Genomic DNA, 17,060 nt, shown 5'->3' on the forward strand with positions numbered 1-17,060 from the left:
ACACAGAGAGTGTAACCTTTCATTTGACACCAAGATCATGGTTCTACATAAAGGGGTTCTTGTATAGGAATAGTTTTAGTTTTGGGTAACCAAAGGTCCTTTTGCAGTCTCCAAATGGACACTTAGCAAAACGCATGTGTATGCCCACACAAATATGGGTCCCACACAGTCATACTTCATCCTATAAGGATCTACTTTGACATACAGATTCACAAGACCTGGTAGTGGGCCTCAGTGGTGTTTTCAAGAGAACATAAGTGACCAAGAGGGCAGAATGTGGTCATTTCTAGAGATGTACATAACCGCCTATAAAAAAAACTATCATTCTACCCTTTGCCACTCTCTGATAGTTCATCACACAGTCAATCTATTGGTACCAAAAAAAGTCTACAAGGCCTTAGCTTTCCAAAGAGGTCAGGCACTTGATTGTAAGTCAAAGTATGTGGCAACAGGGCCATTTTAAGTAGGCGGTGTGCAATTTCGAGGAAAAACTCAAAATAGGGGTGGAAATGTAAAAGGTTAATGTGATGCAAACGTTTGTTTTTCAGACTTTACTTTACTTAACGTGCAAAAGTCTTTTTTGTATAGCAAAAGTCAGCCACTGATGGCCATTTTGGTGCCCAAAGCAGAACAGCCCTAATATAAAACGGCCCGTGGGCCATAGTTTACCCACCTCCGGACCGGATAACTCCGCAATCTCCTCCAGCCACGTCTTTGTTACCTTCTACAGGGCTCTCAAGTGTCATGCATTGAGCGTGACAGTCACTCATTTAGGTCTTTTGTAACTCACTCCCGCCACACATTGTATTTCTCACACAGAAAAAACTATTTATAATATATTTGTTGTGTTCACTGCTTAATTAAAACTACAGGAAGTAGGTATACAGGATGTTTACAAATGATGTAGTTATGCTTCCGGACATGCTGCCATGTTCTACTGATGCCATGCTTCGTGACTGAGTAAAGTATCGTCCGTTATACTCTGCCTACGCCGTCATTCCTTACATAAAACACTACAATATTTAATATGCCACAGCACCCAAAATGTCTCTGACCGCACTGCTCTCACTATGGAACCGGTGTTACATGGCAACTGGCACCCATGTTAACTGGCTGCGTTGGTGACGTTTCACGAGTGATGACGTTTCTTCGACAGATGTGGTCGCTTGCAGATTTGTCAATTTTTGATGGAAACTGGAGACAAACAAATACAAAAAAGCATGACATATTGAAATGTCAACATTGTCTGTAGTACGCTACATGCACTGGAACATGAATACCAAAGAATAACTTCATGTGGGTATCATCCTGTCTCCTAAATGAAACTGCTTACATCAGTGGTCCCCAAACTACGGCCCGCCACCTCATTTTGGGTGGCCCCCCAAAACATGTCTGTGGTATATAGCATCTGGTCCGCACGGGAGTACGACATCGTCAAACTATAACCTCCGTAATTTCCCCCATTCATTCTCTATGGCGAGTCTTTACAGTACACGTGTAATACTCTTTTTGTCCACTGGTGGTTTGTTTTGGTGCTGTTTCGCGTTAACCAATCGAAAATGGAATGAAATGTAGGCCTACATGCAAACAATGTAAGAGGCCTATGCTGACTGCATCAGTGCTCAAAGTATTCTAAAAGTTTATCAATTAATTGTTAATAACTAACTAACTTCTATTCAAGTCATATTTCTGGGACTTCCTGGGATAATTATTTCCATTTTTTATTCACTCGTTCAAATGTTCATCCAAATTCACAATTCACAAAGTTCTCATCAGGTGAGTGAAAGTTAGAATGGTGGTCATTTCAGATGTTTTTGCCAGCACTTCATAAAACTCTCATAGTTTGATTATTAAATTATTTGTAGGATATTGCTTGTTCACAACTTGAGCTGTGTATAGGTTTACCACACGTTCTGGTTTTCCTGGGATTGTTCTCTTTTTTTAATGTGTAAAAATTGATAATCTTTCCCGGGACACCAAATGTCCCGGTTTTTTTGGTGCAAAGGCACTTCTATTTTTTTTTAAGTATTCCCTAGTTTCACTTTCAATAAAACCTACGTTCCGCTCCTGCAATCCTACTATTTTTCTTAAGTTATCTTGATTGTATCCAGCTGTCGGAGGCAGGCATGCGCTTATCTGATTGGTTGTAATGCAGACCTGCGAAACGAAAGTTTACCTTAACCATCAGCATCACCTAACAACTACTGGCCGCGCGCACCAAGCATGTCCAAGAGAGTGAGTGTGTGCGGGTAGGCAACAGATTGGAGAGGATAGCCTAGTAAAAAAAAAAAGAAATTTCGGTTCAATTTGGTTTGATAAAATGGGGCGCGAGACGGAGGAGGATATAGGCCTACAATCAAAGTAGGGCCAGCGGCGAAGAAAGAGAGATACACAGTAGACTACACAACACCGACAGGGTGAAAATGGGTAACTTTTCGGAGTGGGTAACAACTTAATATTATGCATAGTATTGTTAATGTTTTATGGATTAGCCTTATATCTTAAAAGAGCTGGTGAAGGGGCATTATAAGAACCGGTGTGCGGTGATCCTTCACTTTCCTTTTAATCTATTGACGACTGCACCTCACCAGCACCTGGAAGGCTATGCACAGGAACTTTATCCCTTTTTGGCATTATAAGAACCGCTGACAATGAATGCACCATTTATAGTTAACAGTATAACATTTGCAGCATTTGTTAATAAATTATTATTTAAAACCAGTAATAGGCTTAGTAGCCTATAATTAAAGACATTTAACATTAATCAAAATCATACCTTTTTTTTTGTGGGGGGGCGGGGGGGGGGGGGGGGTTGGGTCGGAAATGACACAGCTAGGGTTGCCACATTTGATTTTTCACAAATCAAATGTGGCAACCCTAGCTGTGTATGCAAAGATACAGAGTAATAAAATATACTTTTGGGACTCCCTGCTAATACTTTTGGGAATGCTAAAGTCTTTTTATTCGTATTATCTCATTTGAGCTACGTTTTACATGGCATGATGGCAATATAAACACAGCTAACAATGGTATTAAATTGCAGTAGCCTATGATTAAATGTAATGGAATATTCACCTAAGGTAGACTGTTGTTGTTCACCGCACTAAGCTATTTATGGTTACTGATATACTTTGAGTCTCTGGCCCTCTCTTAGAGCCAGGCATAGTGAGCTGGCCCTCGGAAGAAAAAGTTTGGGGACCACTGGCTACATGATAACCATTCAACTACGTACTTGCACCACAAACCAGCTGACAAATTTGGGACAGCCGTGGCCTACTGGTTAGGGCTTCGGGCTTATAACCGAAGGGTTGCCGGTTTGATCCCTGACTAGTAGGCGGGGGAAGTGCTTGAGCACTGCTCTCCCATGCCCACATCCACGACTGAAGTGCCCTTGAGCAAGGCACCTAACCCCTCACTGCTCCCCGAGCGCCGCTGTAGCAGGCAACTCACTGCGTCGGGATTAGTGTGTGTTCACTATGTGCTGAGTGTGTTTCACTAATTCACGGATTAATGCAAAGACCAAATTTCCCTCACGGGATCAGTAATACTTAGGCTATACAAATTCCAGTAAAATTTACTTGACTTATACAATTAAAAGAAGTCAACTGATATATGTTATTATGATTGTAGCAAGTTTACTTGGCTGATCATGGCATGATGATATGGCTACCTACCGTGTTATCTTGCTACAGCTGTTGCCCAAGCCAGTAGGTCTTCAAAGTATCATGGTTAAGTCTTTAAACGTTTCACTGACTGCTGGTCAGGCTCTCTGTGGCCACCTATACTGTAGTCTATCTGTAGCCTAAATTGAGGAAGCATTGCTGGTCTAAAAAGAAATAAATAATAATGATAAAAACACCTGTGATGGGGGAGGATTGAACCCCATATCGACTGTGTGAAATAGCAATGTGTGGTGTGGGCACTAACTGTTGCGCCACAGGAGAAGCACCATTTTATGAATTGAGAAATAAAGTATAAAAAAAAACATCAAACCTATGTTTTCCCCCTGTGTTTACAGCAACATTAATGTTAAAAGCCTATAATAAGCCTAAGGGTTTTGACTCTCCCTGTGCGCAAATGTTGTTGCCATGTAACACCGGTTCCATAGTGAGAGCAGCGCGGCCAGAGACATTTTGGACACGTTACAGCCTAGACTTCTCCTGGCTGTGCTTCATGAACTGAATTCTTAAAGAATAGGCTGGACAAAAGGATACACAACTAGATGTACCGCAGAGCGGTACAAAATATGACCGCCGCCCAGTCCAGCACATTTTTTCCACAAAAATAAATCACGCTGAAAGGCCTATATGATTCTAACTGTCTCACTAAATTGCATTATCCACACTCAATTCTCACTGGTATCTGCTAGACAACAAGTACCAAAACATGATTAGTTCATAGATTTCACATGTAAAATTCATTTTATACAACCCCACCTCCATCTTGCCTGTTCATAATTCTGAGAAATTCTTGAATTGTGTGCATGTGTGCATGTACATGTTCATGTTATGTGTGTGGGTGGGTGTGTGTGTGTGTGTGTGTGTGTGTGTGTGTGTGTGTGCTTGTGTGTGTGCCTGCGTACTGTATGTGCCTGTGCATGGAAGCGTACATGTCTACTGTGTGAGTATGTGTCATACATATGATTACTGTGAATGTATGTGTGTGTGTGTGTGTGTTTGTGCACATGTGTGCACATGAAATGGGTTAACATGACCCCTGGAGGCAAACATACGGAAAAAAATGGTCATCATAGTCCCTACAGTTCTCAAGATATTCACAGAGAACTGTGTCTGCCCTACCCTCCTTTCGGGGGGTCCAGTCCAGCGGGGGGGCTACAGATCAAAACGAAAAATGACGGTTCCATGCTATCCATGTGGGGGTACATGCCCACCAAGTTTTGTGTACCCCGGTCTTTCAGTGTCCCGGGAATCCTTGTTGGTGTACGTCACTAAATGTACACATAAATTATTTTATTGTAAGGCCCCCCATGAACGAAAGTACACAAAACTTGGCATGCATTCGGAGGGTGTCATAATGATCCTACACTTTTAATTTCGTGCAGTTTTGACCTTGTCAGCCAGAGATATTGTGATGAAAACACCTAATATTTAGCTTTTTAATTTTTAACTAGGTGGCGCTATACATGAAATAAGTGGTAATGGGATGGGTTGACATGCCCCCTTAAGACCAACATACATAAAAAAGGTGGACCTCCTAGGCCCTACGGTTCTCGAGATATTCACAGAAAACTGTCTCCGGCCACCTACAGGCCAGTTGGTGTATAGTAACATAAATTAATTTATTGTGTGGCCCCCCATGAACGGAATTCCACAAAACTTGGCGTGCATACAGAGGGTGTCATAATGATCCTACACTTCCAATTTCGTGCAGCTTTGACTATGTTAGGTCACAGATACCTTCAATTACAACACCTCATTTTTACTTTTTTGTGTTTAACTAGGTAGCCACAATTTTCAAGACGTCGTCATTCGGTGACTTTACTTCATTTGAATATCTGTGTGCATGCATTAAGTCTTCTCCTCAGATTTTATTACTGACAATTTACAGGCCTCCAAAACATTCAGCTAAAGTTTTTCTTGAAGAACTAGGTGAACTGCTATCAGTTGTTTGCATAGAGTTTGACTGTCTTATTATATCAGGGGATCTAAACTTGCATGTGGATAATCCTGAAAACAATTATGCCAAGGAATTCATTGCACTAATCGATACTTTCTCCCTAACACAGCATGTACAGGGGCCAACACACTCTCTCGGCCATACCCTCGACCTTGTTATCACAAAGGGTCTCGATGTCTCTACAGCTGTTAAAGACCTGGCCTTATCTGATCATTTCTGCGTGTTCTTTGATGTGTCTATGTCCCCACACACTCAAAACACAGCTATGATGGTATAAAGGAGAATCAGTATAAAAAGGAGAATCAGTATAAAAAGGAAAAAACGCACGCACATCCCGATCTAATCCTGGGTGCTGGACAAAACACTTACGATGAGAGAGGGGGAAAAAGTCCGCAACACCAGTAGGCCTATATGCTCCCAAGTTAAAGTTTATTTACCGTGACGTTTCGGGCCAACTCAAGCCCTTCATCAGACGTGAGTCAACAATCCAAAGACACCCATATATGTACAATTAAGTGATCACATGATCACACAGTGGTGTTACACAGGCAAGTAATTATCCAATCACAGCAATAGCCAATACATGTTCAGTAATGCAGTGCATACATACATCCATACACATATCTACATTTTCCAGAAACACCTACATACACTATATACAAAAAAAAAATTACAAAAAATTACAGGAATCCAACAACTACAAAAAACATGACCTCATTCTCTGTCCCCCGGATACACAACGGTCAGATGTCAAAGCAGACTGTGCAAATAGTGCAAAATGTGCAAATTGGCATCCATTGTCAAAATGTGCAAATTAGCATGTCGGCATTAAACTCATGTTCACTTATAGTAGCTGTCCATAGAATAAGCAAGTATACACAAACCACATATCACAAATCACCAGCTAGATGTCATACAGACAGTCTGTGCAAAATTGTGCAAATTGGCGTCTATCACCACATTGTGCAAATTCGCATTTCTCATCAGGACTCATCTCATGTTCACTTACAGTACATATCCATAAAAATGTGCAAAATCACATTGTGCAAGTTAACGTCTGTGTCAGAACTCATGTCATGTTCACTGATAGTACATATCCATAGAGCAAGCATGTCTCCACATCTCATATGTCAAAAAAACAGTCAGCGGTAAGTATACATACGCTAGATATCAAAACACTAGATATCAAAACTTGCCTGTGTAACACCACTGTGTGATCATGTGATCACTTAATTGTACATATATGGGTGTCTTTGGATTGTTGACTTACGTCTGATGAAGGGCTTGAGTTGGCCCGAAACGTCACGGTAAATAAACTTTAACTTGGGAGCATATACTGGTGTTGCGGACTTTTTCCCCCTCTCTCATCATAAAGGAGAATCATAAATGATCAGACAAGTGCTCTCTTTGAGCAAGCACTTTCACTAAAGTCAAGTCAACGGTCAGACTCTGAAGACTTATTTGATCACTTTAATGCAAAAATGGCAAACATTATGGATGACATTGCTCCATTACAATTCAAGAAAGTTAAGGACAAACAGAAAGCACCATGGAGGCAAAATCCAGCAGTTAAACTTCTAAAAAGAGAGTGTAGGAAGACTGAAAGAAAATGGCGTAAATACAAACTTCAGATCCACTATGAAATCCATAAAGAGATGCTCCGCACATATAACTCTGAAATATGCAAAGCAAGACAGTCATTCTTTTCTAACATTATCAATAGAAGTTCAAATAACACTCGTATTCTATTTTCAACTGTTGATAAGTTAACAAATCCCCCCTCACAATTAGCGCCTGAACTTCTCTCAACTAATAAATGCAATGAGTTTTCATCTTTTTTTAAAGGTAAAATTGACAAAATCAGACTCAACATATCTGCTCAATTACAAATTAAACAACCTGAACTTCCAGCAACAAACAGAGGGAAACTAAACTTGATGTCAGAGTTCAGCTTGATAGACTACGAAACACTTAAAAAAACGGTACAGAATCTCAGCTCTTCCACATGTGTCTTAGACACTCTGCCTACCAATTTCTTCAAAACTGTTTTTCACCTCATAGCGGCGGATGTCCTTCAAATTGTAAATGTATCACTGCTGTCTGGCACTTTTCCTAAGTCACTGAAAACAGCTGTTGTAAAGCCACTTCTCAAGAAGAATAACCTGGATGCCTCCATGCTAAACAATTACAGGCCCATATCCAATCTACCTTTTATTGGCAAAATTATTGAAAAAGTAGTCTTTAATCAATTAACCACCTTCCTAACATCAAATGGGTATTTTGATTACTTTCAGTCTGGTTGTCGGGCAAATCACAGCACTGAAACAGCTCTCATTAAAGTTTCCAATGACATACGCCTCAACACAGATTCAGGTAAAACATCAGTCCTAGTGCTACTGGACCTTAGTGCAGCATTTGACACTGTTGATCACAATATTTTACTACACAGACTAGAACACTGGGTTGGATTTACAGGCATAGTTATCAGCTAGATAAAATCATATCTACAAGAAAGGAGCTTCTTTGTTGCCATCGGAAACTGTACCTCAACACCAACGTCCTTGACCTGTGGTGTTCCCCAGGGGTCAATCTTGGGGCCACTATTATTCAACCTCTATATGCTCCCACTTGGACAAATCATTCAAAATAATTTGATTTCATATTATAGCTATGCAGATGACACACAAATTTACTTAGCTCTATCACCAAATGACTATGGTCCTCTTGAATCTATGTGTCAGTGTATAGAACAAATCAACACCTGGATGTCTCAAAATTTTCTTCAGCTGAACAAAGAAAAAACTGAAGTAATTATATTTGGTAAAAATGAGGAAAGACTTAGGGTTGCCACTCTCCTTGGCGCAAAAGGGTTGAAGGCAAAGGATACTGTTAAAAATCTTGGTGTATTAATTGACAGTGATCTAAATTTCAACAGCCACATGAAAGTGATACAAAATGCAGCAGCTAGGATTCTAACAAAAACTAAAAGAACTGACCACATTACTCCAATTCTTAAGTCCTTGCACTGGCTTCCAGTAAGTCACAGAATTGACTTTAAAGCACTATTGCTTGTTTATAAATCAGTAAATGGAGCAGGACCTAAATACTTGTCAGACATGCTTCAGCAGTACACACCTTCTCGTCCTCTCAGGTCCCAGGTGAAAAACCTGCTAGTAAAACCTACAGTTAGAACTAAACATGGTGAAGCAGCTTTTAGCTGCTATGCGGCTCAGCTGTGGAACCAACTTTCGGATGACATCAAAAAGGCCCCAACTGTAGCCAGTTTTAAATCTAGACTTAAGACCAAACTGTTCTCAGATGCTTTCTGCTAACTGTGCCGAGTAACAAATTCTGAATCTGCCTTGATAATTATTCTACTTTGTCTTTTATTACTTTTTTTACTACTTTTGCCTTTGTTTTGCTTACTAATTATTCTTTATTTTTAAATGATTTTACCTTGTTTTATGTTTCCTTTTTATTATGATCTTTACCTTTTAACTATTCTTTGACTATATTGCCCTTCTATGCTTTTATTTGTTATTATTGTTTGGTTTTGTTTATGTAAAGCACATTGAATGACCTCTGTGTATGAAATGCGCTATATAAATAAACTTGACTTGACTTGACTATTTAGGTGTTTGTTTTTTGAGTGGCATATTCATGGTCCAGTGCATGTAGTACTACAGACAATTATGACATTTAAACATGTCATGCGTATTTGTGTTCGTCTCTAGTTTATATCAGAAAGTGACAAATCTGCAAGCAGCCGCATCTGTCAAAGACTCGTCATCAATTGTCAAACATTATCATCAACACAGCCAGTTAACATGGGAGCCAGTTACCATGTAACACCGGCAAGAATCAAGCACATCTCCCCTGGAGTTCTTAGTCGAGCCTGCCTCTTTTCAGCCAATCAAAAAAAGAAAGGGGCTACACAATAGCCAATCAGAAAATAGCACTATTGTATCTGGGTAAGATTTAACGCAACAACCAATGGGAAAAAAAAGCATATCCTGAAAACAGAAAATAAGATGATAAGTACATGATGAGCAATGTTACATGCATCACGTAATGACAGTTATCTGAACAAATGTGCATTGTAGGCCTACACCAAGCAAGCAAGCAAGCACAGTAAAAGGTACACCTAAACGTGAATTTGCCAAAATCTATTCCCTAGTTTGAATACATTAAACTCTTATGGACCCATTTGTCTGCAACGCAACGTAGCCTACAACATTTTTTTTTAGAAATACAGGAACAGCTTACTATGCTGACGAATGACGACTGCGCAACATGCGAGAATTTCCCCTACTTTCGGATGCGCATTAAAACGTATCTTTTCAGTAGTCATTTCCAACTTTTCACGCTGATGGTGCTCAAAATGCAACACAACCGTGTTCAAAGCAGGGATCCTATAGCAATGTATGGTTGGGGGAGGCATAGAAAAGTTGGAGAACCTGTGGCCTAAAACAATATTGGTGGTTGCAGGGTAGATTTGAAGTGAAATGGGTCGCGATGGTCTGTCATTTTTAAAAAGTGGGTCGCCAGAAAAAAAGTTTGGGAAACACTGGGTTAACGTGACGTGAATCAGACAGAAGATGGGCCTGTCTTTAGTTCCTGAATCATGTCCTTCTCAAGTCACGTTAGGCAAAATAGTGTGATTAACTAGAATTAAAAAAAAACATCCCGGGTGCGACACCCAACCCCCATTTTTTTCATACTAGAGTATTGAAAATATGTCCCTTATCGTAGCTTATTAACTCGCTCTCAACAAGAGCAAAAATGAAACTGGAGAGTGTCTCCGCGAAGACATCGTTACATTAGTTGCGCACTCAATCGCGAATCGACCCAGTAAAAAAAGCAACTACTGGTAGTAACGAAGGTAAATTAATTGCAAAACTTGGCCAAAAACATTTTGTATGCACGCGGCGATTGCCTAGTAGGCCTAATGTGAATCGCGGACTATAGGCTAGAGTAGGCCTAAAGGAGATTTGCACCAAATAAAGGCAGTGTTGTGGGTTGGGCTGCCGCCACTGTTAAAAAAACATCTAGCGAAACACTGAAGTTCATATTCTGGTTAAGATTAAACTAAATGTTAATGCGCAACGCCCACATCCTTTCACATCCTCAGGTGTGTAGACCTAACGTTAAGAGAGCTTAATTTCGCAGTTTCCTTGGGCTAGGCTATATAGGCTACGGATTCACTAGCTTGTTTTGACCGCCATAGGCCCAGGCCTCTTTGAGGCTGTCACTCTCAGAAGTGAGTCGCTACCGAACGCTTCCGCCACCATTATCAGCTTTTATACATAAAATACAATGTAGGCTATACTTACCCTGCAGCACAATTATGTCAAATTGTTAGGAAATACGGTGTATATTGTGCACGGAGTTGCCTGGCTGTCGAATAGACTTTTCTAAAATGGTGGCTACTGGCTACTTTCGGTTTCAACATAACCACGTCACTTGTTATGATAGAGCCTATAGCCTATGGCACAAGAGGGGGGTGGGCCAACAAATTCGCGAGTGTCGTCTACTCACACAACAACTAGACAGAAGCATTTTGGAGATATTTATTACGACCGCCACGCAGCGCAGTGTTTCTTCCGGATTTTTTTTCTTCAGTAATTGTATGTCAACGATTCCCAGGACACTGAAAGATGTGTACATGAAACTTGTTGGGCATGTAGCAACACAAGGATGACACGGAACCATTGATTTTAATCCGTCGCACCAGAGCCCGTCTACGGATAATCAGACAATCCAAAAAAATGAAGGATCGATAAACATGGTACCAATGGATAGCTCTGTGCCCCCTCTTTCATCTGATATGCTTGCCATATCGATGCGATCACGGGTTCGCGAGTAATTCAAACTAGAGTAATGTGTGTGCAGGTGAACGCAGAGAAGTATAGACTGTAAATATGATGCAATTTGATTTAATTTCATGATTTTTTTTAATTTTCATAATTGATCGTACAGACAAGTGTGTAGTCTCGTTGGAAAGCCCCACTTCTGCTCTGTCGTGCATTAAAGGTTTCATCTCGCTCCGATGAACCATTCCGGAGCAATGTAACAGAGAAGAAAGGGTGTGTTTTTTGACGCACTTTGCGTCAATCGGGTTCTAAGGGTTAAGAGGCTGAGCACCTCCTCGATCTTGCCCTCAATCAAGTCGATTCGCTGTGCCATGCGGACCATGGATGTCCTCACAGCTATGGAAAAGTTGATAGTGTTAGTTGTTATACATTATAAAATTACATATGTAAACAAATTAAGCGAGTCTTCTTACCTCTCATTTCCATCTCGATGGCTGAGTCACCTGCCTCTGTGCGAGGAGTCACCTCCCTCTGTGCGACATGTTCTGCTATTTACAACCAAAAAAGTTAAGTTACACTCAAATCCCTTGTCATGAAATTGCATTTAATTGGAAATGGAAAATTCAAAGCCGCTGTACCTTCAACTGGCACCCAAGGTGAAGAAGGGCGAGTCAAAGTTGACCCATCCAGCACTGGGCGACCGACTGGGCGAGGAGTCACCTCCCTCTGTGTGACGAGTTCTGCTATTTACAACCAAAAAAGTTAAGTTACACTCAAATCCCTTGTCATGAAATTGCATTTAATTGGAAATGGAAAATTCAAAGCCGCTGTACCTTCAACTGGCACCCAAGTCCTGGAGGGAGGGCATTTTGTTCCTCCTCTCCTGCAGCTCAGTGACTGTCGAGCAGGTCGACAGCAATATGTCATCGACTGGAGCAGAGGGAGGTGACTGGGAGCTCCTTAAGAGCATGAGCAGCTCATCCATCTCCTCCTCCATTCGCTGTGCCATGCGGTAATGGTTGTCCTTATTGCTATGGAAAATGGATGGTGTTAGTTTTAGTTGTTAAATACATTATATACCTGCATATGTGAACAAATTAAGTGAGTGTTCTTACCTCTTATTTCCGTCTCCATGGCCAAGCCACCTCCCTCTGTGTGATGAGTCACTTGTGCTGTTTACAACAACAAAAAAAGTTACTTACTCTCAAGTTCCTTGTCATGAAATTGTATTTACTTGGAAATGGAAAATTCAAAGACACTGTACCTTCAACTGGGTCCCAAGATGAAGTGGCAGGCGTTATAATAGACCCATCCAGCTCTGGGCAATGAGCTGGTTGCCTGTGTGGTGTTGACTCATCTAAAAAGAAAGTAAATATGAAATGAATTCCTGGGGGTGCACATCAGTGAAGACCTCTCCTGGACCACCAACACAGCATCACTGGTGAAGAGAGCTCAGCGCCGCCTGTACTTCCTGCGGAAACTCAGGCGAGCAAGTGCTCCACCAGCCATCATGACCACATTCTACCGAGGCACCATTGAGAGCATCCTCTCCAGCTGTATCGCTGTGTGGGGCGGAAGCTGCACTGAATACAACAGGAAAGCCCTGCAGCGCATAGTGAACACAGCTGGAAGGATTATTGGTGCTTCACTCCCCTCCCTGAAGGACATTTACACCACCCACCTCACCCGCAAGGCGACCAAAATTGTGAGTGATGCAAGTCACCCCGCTCACAATCTGTTTGATCTACTGCCCTCTGGGAAGAGGTACAGAAGCCTGCGCTCCCGCACTACCAGACTCACCAACAGCTTCATACACCAAGCTGTTAGGATGCTGAACTCTCTCCCTCCTCTCCCCCCTCCACCCTCAGCTACATAACATCCTGGACATTGGACCCACAATGGCCGCCTGCACCACTCCACTTGCACACTTGTACACTTTGCAACTTGTTGCTGTTGTCCTGAAAACACAACACTTCTGCTGCTCTTACATAACTTGCACCACTATGCCACTTTATTTCTTACTTAGGTCAAACAGAACTACCTCAGCCTCTTATTGGCCTGACTTTGCACTAGTATTTTATTTTATTGACTGTCTATGCACAATTTCAACCAAATTTTGCTGCTCTTATTTTTTCATTATATGTGCCCTCTTATTTACTTATTTACTTACTTTTTTGTTTACTTGAATGTTATGTTTGTCTGTGGACTTAAAATTGGTAAAATATGTCTTGTCTCCACCGTGGGATAGTGAGAAACGTAATTTCGATCTCTTTGTATGTCCGGAACATGTGAAGAAATTGACAATAAAGCCGACTTTGACTTTGACTTTGATATTGGTCAGTTAATTTATGGTAGGTTTCTTGCACATGACATTTGCAAAAGATAAACCTATGCTGTTACATGAAACAATCGCTAAAAAGAAAAACTCACATGCAGGTGGTGGAGGCAGTGACATCTGCTGACCTAATAAAAGGCAGGAAGAGACAAATACATCAGAACAGTAACATGATATGCACTAGGTTAATAAACATGAATGTCAGTAGTTCCATGGTAGGAAATATGACTCAACTGGTTTTCTTAAATAATACATGTATAAATGTTAACTTACAGACAGGGCTTCCAGGCACACGCACCATCCTGGAATGCTTTCTTGCTTGCGGAACGGATTCATCTGAAATAAAAGACCATACAATCTGCACTGATTGCAAAAAGAATATTTGAATTGTGCAAATAATGTAGTCTGTATTTAAGAGGTCTTACCATCACGTGACCATGCACTGCCTTTTGTGGACGCTCGCATCTTCTTCCGCCTCAATGCTAGAAGTGTCCATCAGCCGCTGACATTTTTCCATAGCTTTGGTGTATGAATCTACGTTAAGAGAACAACGTTTTTGTGAGCCAGTAGTAGCGCAAAGCAGTATTTCCATATAGAGAAAACTATTATTGATAGTATTGCAGCAATCAGTCATCTGTACACAACCAGATTTTCTTGACTGGATATTTGGCCCAGCTTTTGACTTGATTTTTGTATTGTAGCCCAGAGAATTTCTAATGGGGAGACACAGCATCCATAGAAATGCATGGGCTTAGTTTGTAAAGCCAGTATGGCAGCTGTGTATAGCCTACTAGACACATTCCGCCCCTTCCTGTATGCTTCCCAACAGACCTCTGAAGTTTGCCTACAAAAAGGAACCAAAACTGCCATCTTTGCCTATAAGGAGATCAGGGTGTTAATTTAACCTAACTACCTATGACAAGTTACATTGCAAGTTAGGTCTGGGGTAGCAAAAATCTAAGTTGCTGTCTTAACGTAGGCCTGTTGAAGATCACAGTTAGCCTACCACTCGAAGGCAGAGGACAAACGTGTGTTGAGCAAAATGTCTGCATTTCAGACTTCTTCGTCCCCGGGAGAGTGCAATAATTCTCTCCCCATGTTATTTTCCCATAGCAAAAATTGCAAGATAGGCTACCGGATCTCAGCTTTTTGAAGGCAAAATTCAGAGGTCTATTCACTTGAATCGTCTATCCGATCAACTGTGTTACAAAATGGCCGCCGACAGTGTAGCCTACATTATCAGAGCCCTTCTAAGGATTATTAGACATTCTCTGACATTATCTATAGCCATCTCTATGGCTCTAGTGTAGCCTACATATGGAAATCAAACAGGTGTCTCTGATTGGAAATCAAACAGGTGTCTCTGACTGGAAATCAAACAGGTGCCTCTGATTGGAAATCAAACAGGTGTCTCTGATTGCGGCAAGTGTTGCTGTCACTCCCCCATAGACAGTAAACGTGTTGCCCCCAGCAATATGGCGTCCGCGTTTACGTATGCCACCTAATAGAACTCGTGCCCAACGCGGTATCTAGCTTTCTAATATCTATGCGACAGAGCACCTCTGGAGCAGGGCATTGTGGGTAGTTAAGGGACTCTCTCTCTCCTGCGGACACATAGGTTCGATTTTCTCTTCAACGTACGTAAGCTAACTTATAGCAGGTAATCTTATTTAGAAGAGAAATGATCAAATATGAATGTATGAACAACCTACAACAGACACCCAGATACTTTTCAAAAATATTTGAAAAATAATTTCCTAAAACTATTTTCAGACATGGGTAATATGTTTTAATATTTCCACATTCAATATTTGATAAGACAGCATACTGTACACTAATGGTCTTACAATACCGCAGACACGGGAGAGAGAAGCGTGTTGAGCTCAGGCGCTGAGTTCAGCCATCTCCACAAAATCTGGGAATTTACTTTGTTCATAGATGGGTACTAGGCCTACAGTGCAGTCTTCCTGTGCCCTCTATAGGCAGACTAGAGTCACTGCATATATTGTCGTGATGGAAACAGAAAAGTTGAGAGTGAAATGTTGTGCAGTGGGAAAATAACCTGATTAACTGAAACCATATTTTACTACAATGATCCACAGACATGTGTGAGAGTGTTTGAGAGAGATTGTTTGTGTGTGAGAGAGAGGTTGTTTATGTCCAGTGTGTGTAGATCTTTCTGCATGTGTGTGGGGAGACAAATCGTGTTCAGAAGCAGTTGATAAAGTGGTTTAAAATTGTGTTGGTATTACACTTTATGAATGTGTACATTTAGCAGCAAGTGGAGGACAAGTTCGGTTCTGACCCCCTGCGTCCCCTTGAGGCCTTTTCCTGTCAGTGCAGGTTGGACCTGATCAGGTTTAACACACGACAGAGCATAGATATTCAAAAGCTAGATACCGCATTGGGCTCCCGAACGCACGTAAATAGCGTCGCCATATTGGTGGGGGCAGCAATCACTGGAGGCCAATGAGACACACGTGACTCTGATTGGAAATCAGACAGGTGTCTCTGATTGGAAATCAGACAGGTGTCTCTGACTGGAAATCAAACAGGTGTCTCTGATTGGAAATCAAACAGGTGTCTCTGACTGGAAATCAAACAGGTGTCTCTGATTGGAAATCAAACAGGTGTCTCTGATTGCGGCAAGTGTTGCTGTCACTCCCCCATAGACAGTAAACGTGCTGCCCCCAGCAATATGGCGTCCGCGTTTACGTATGCCACCTAATAGAACTCGTGCCCAACGCGGTATCTAGCTTTCTAATATCTATGCGACAGAGCACCTCTGGAGCAGGGCATTGTGGGTAGTTAAGGGACTCTCTCTCTCCTGCGGACACATAGGTTCGATTTTCTCTTCAACGTACGTAAGCTAACTTATAGCAGGTAATCTTATTTAGAAGAGAAATGATCTAATATGAATGAATGAACAACCTACAACAGACACCCAGATACTTTTCAAAAATATTTGAAAAATAATTTCCTAAAACTATTTTCAGACATGGGTAATATGTTTTAATATTTCCACATTCAATATATGACAAGACAGCATACTGTACACTAATGGTCTTACAATACCGCAGACACAGGAGAGAGAAGCATGTTGAGTTCAGGTGCTGAGTTCAGCCATCTCCACGTCATCATAGTCGTCTTCATCTCCACTCTGCTGACCCTCTCTGCTCTGACGTCCACAGTGTCTCGAGACCGATTTCTGCTTTCTCGGACTGACTCGGACTTGTTCCTTCAAAGACTCGGTCTTGACTCGGTCTCGGACCACA

General features: G+C 41.4%; 1 long non-coding RNA gene across 2 annotated transcripts; it reads right to left on the minus strand.

The window, feature by feature from the left end:
• Positions 1–12,001: 12,001 nt before the first annotated feature.
• On the minus strand, positions 12,002–12,733 carry LOC143105440 (uncharacterized). 2 transcript variants are annotated; one of them, XR_012983450.1, is made up of 4 exons: positions 12,715–12,733; positions 12,566–12,622; positions 12,284–12,481; positions 12,002–12,193 (listed from the first exon to the last, which is right to left on the minus strand). It is a non-coding gene; the product is annotated as an uncharacterized LOC143105440 (long non-coding RNA). The 2 variants fall into 2 exon arrangements; XR_012983449.1 differs by lacking the exon at positions 12,715–12,733 and having other exon boundaries at positions 12,566–12,661.
• Positions 12,734–17,060: the final 4,327 nt, after the last annotated feature.

Source organism: Alosa pseudoharengus, unplaced genomic scaffold, assembly GCF_046254945.1.
Source record: "Alosa pseudoharengus isolate Yale_2024_CS ecotype anadromous, Long Island Sound unplaced genomic scaffold, YU_APseudo_1.1 YU_APseudo_1.1_scf_56, whole genome shotgun sequence".
Taxonomy (NCBI): Eukaryota; Metazoa; Chordata; class Actinopteri; order Clupeiformes; family Clupeidae; genus Alosa; species Alosa pseudoharengus.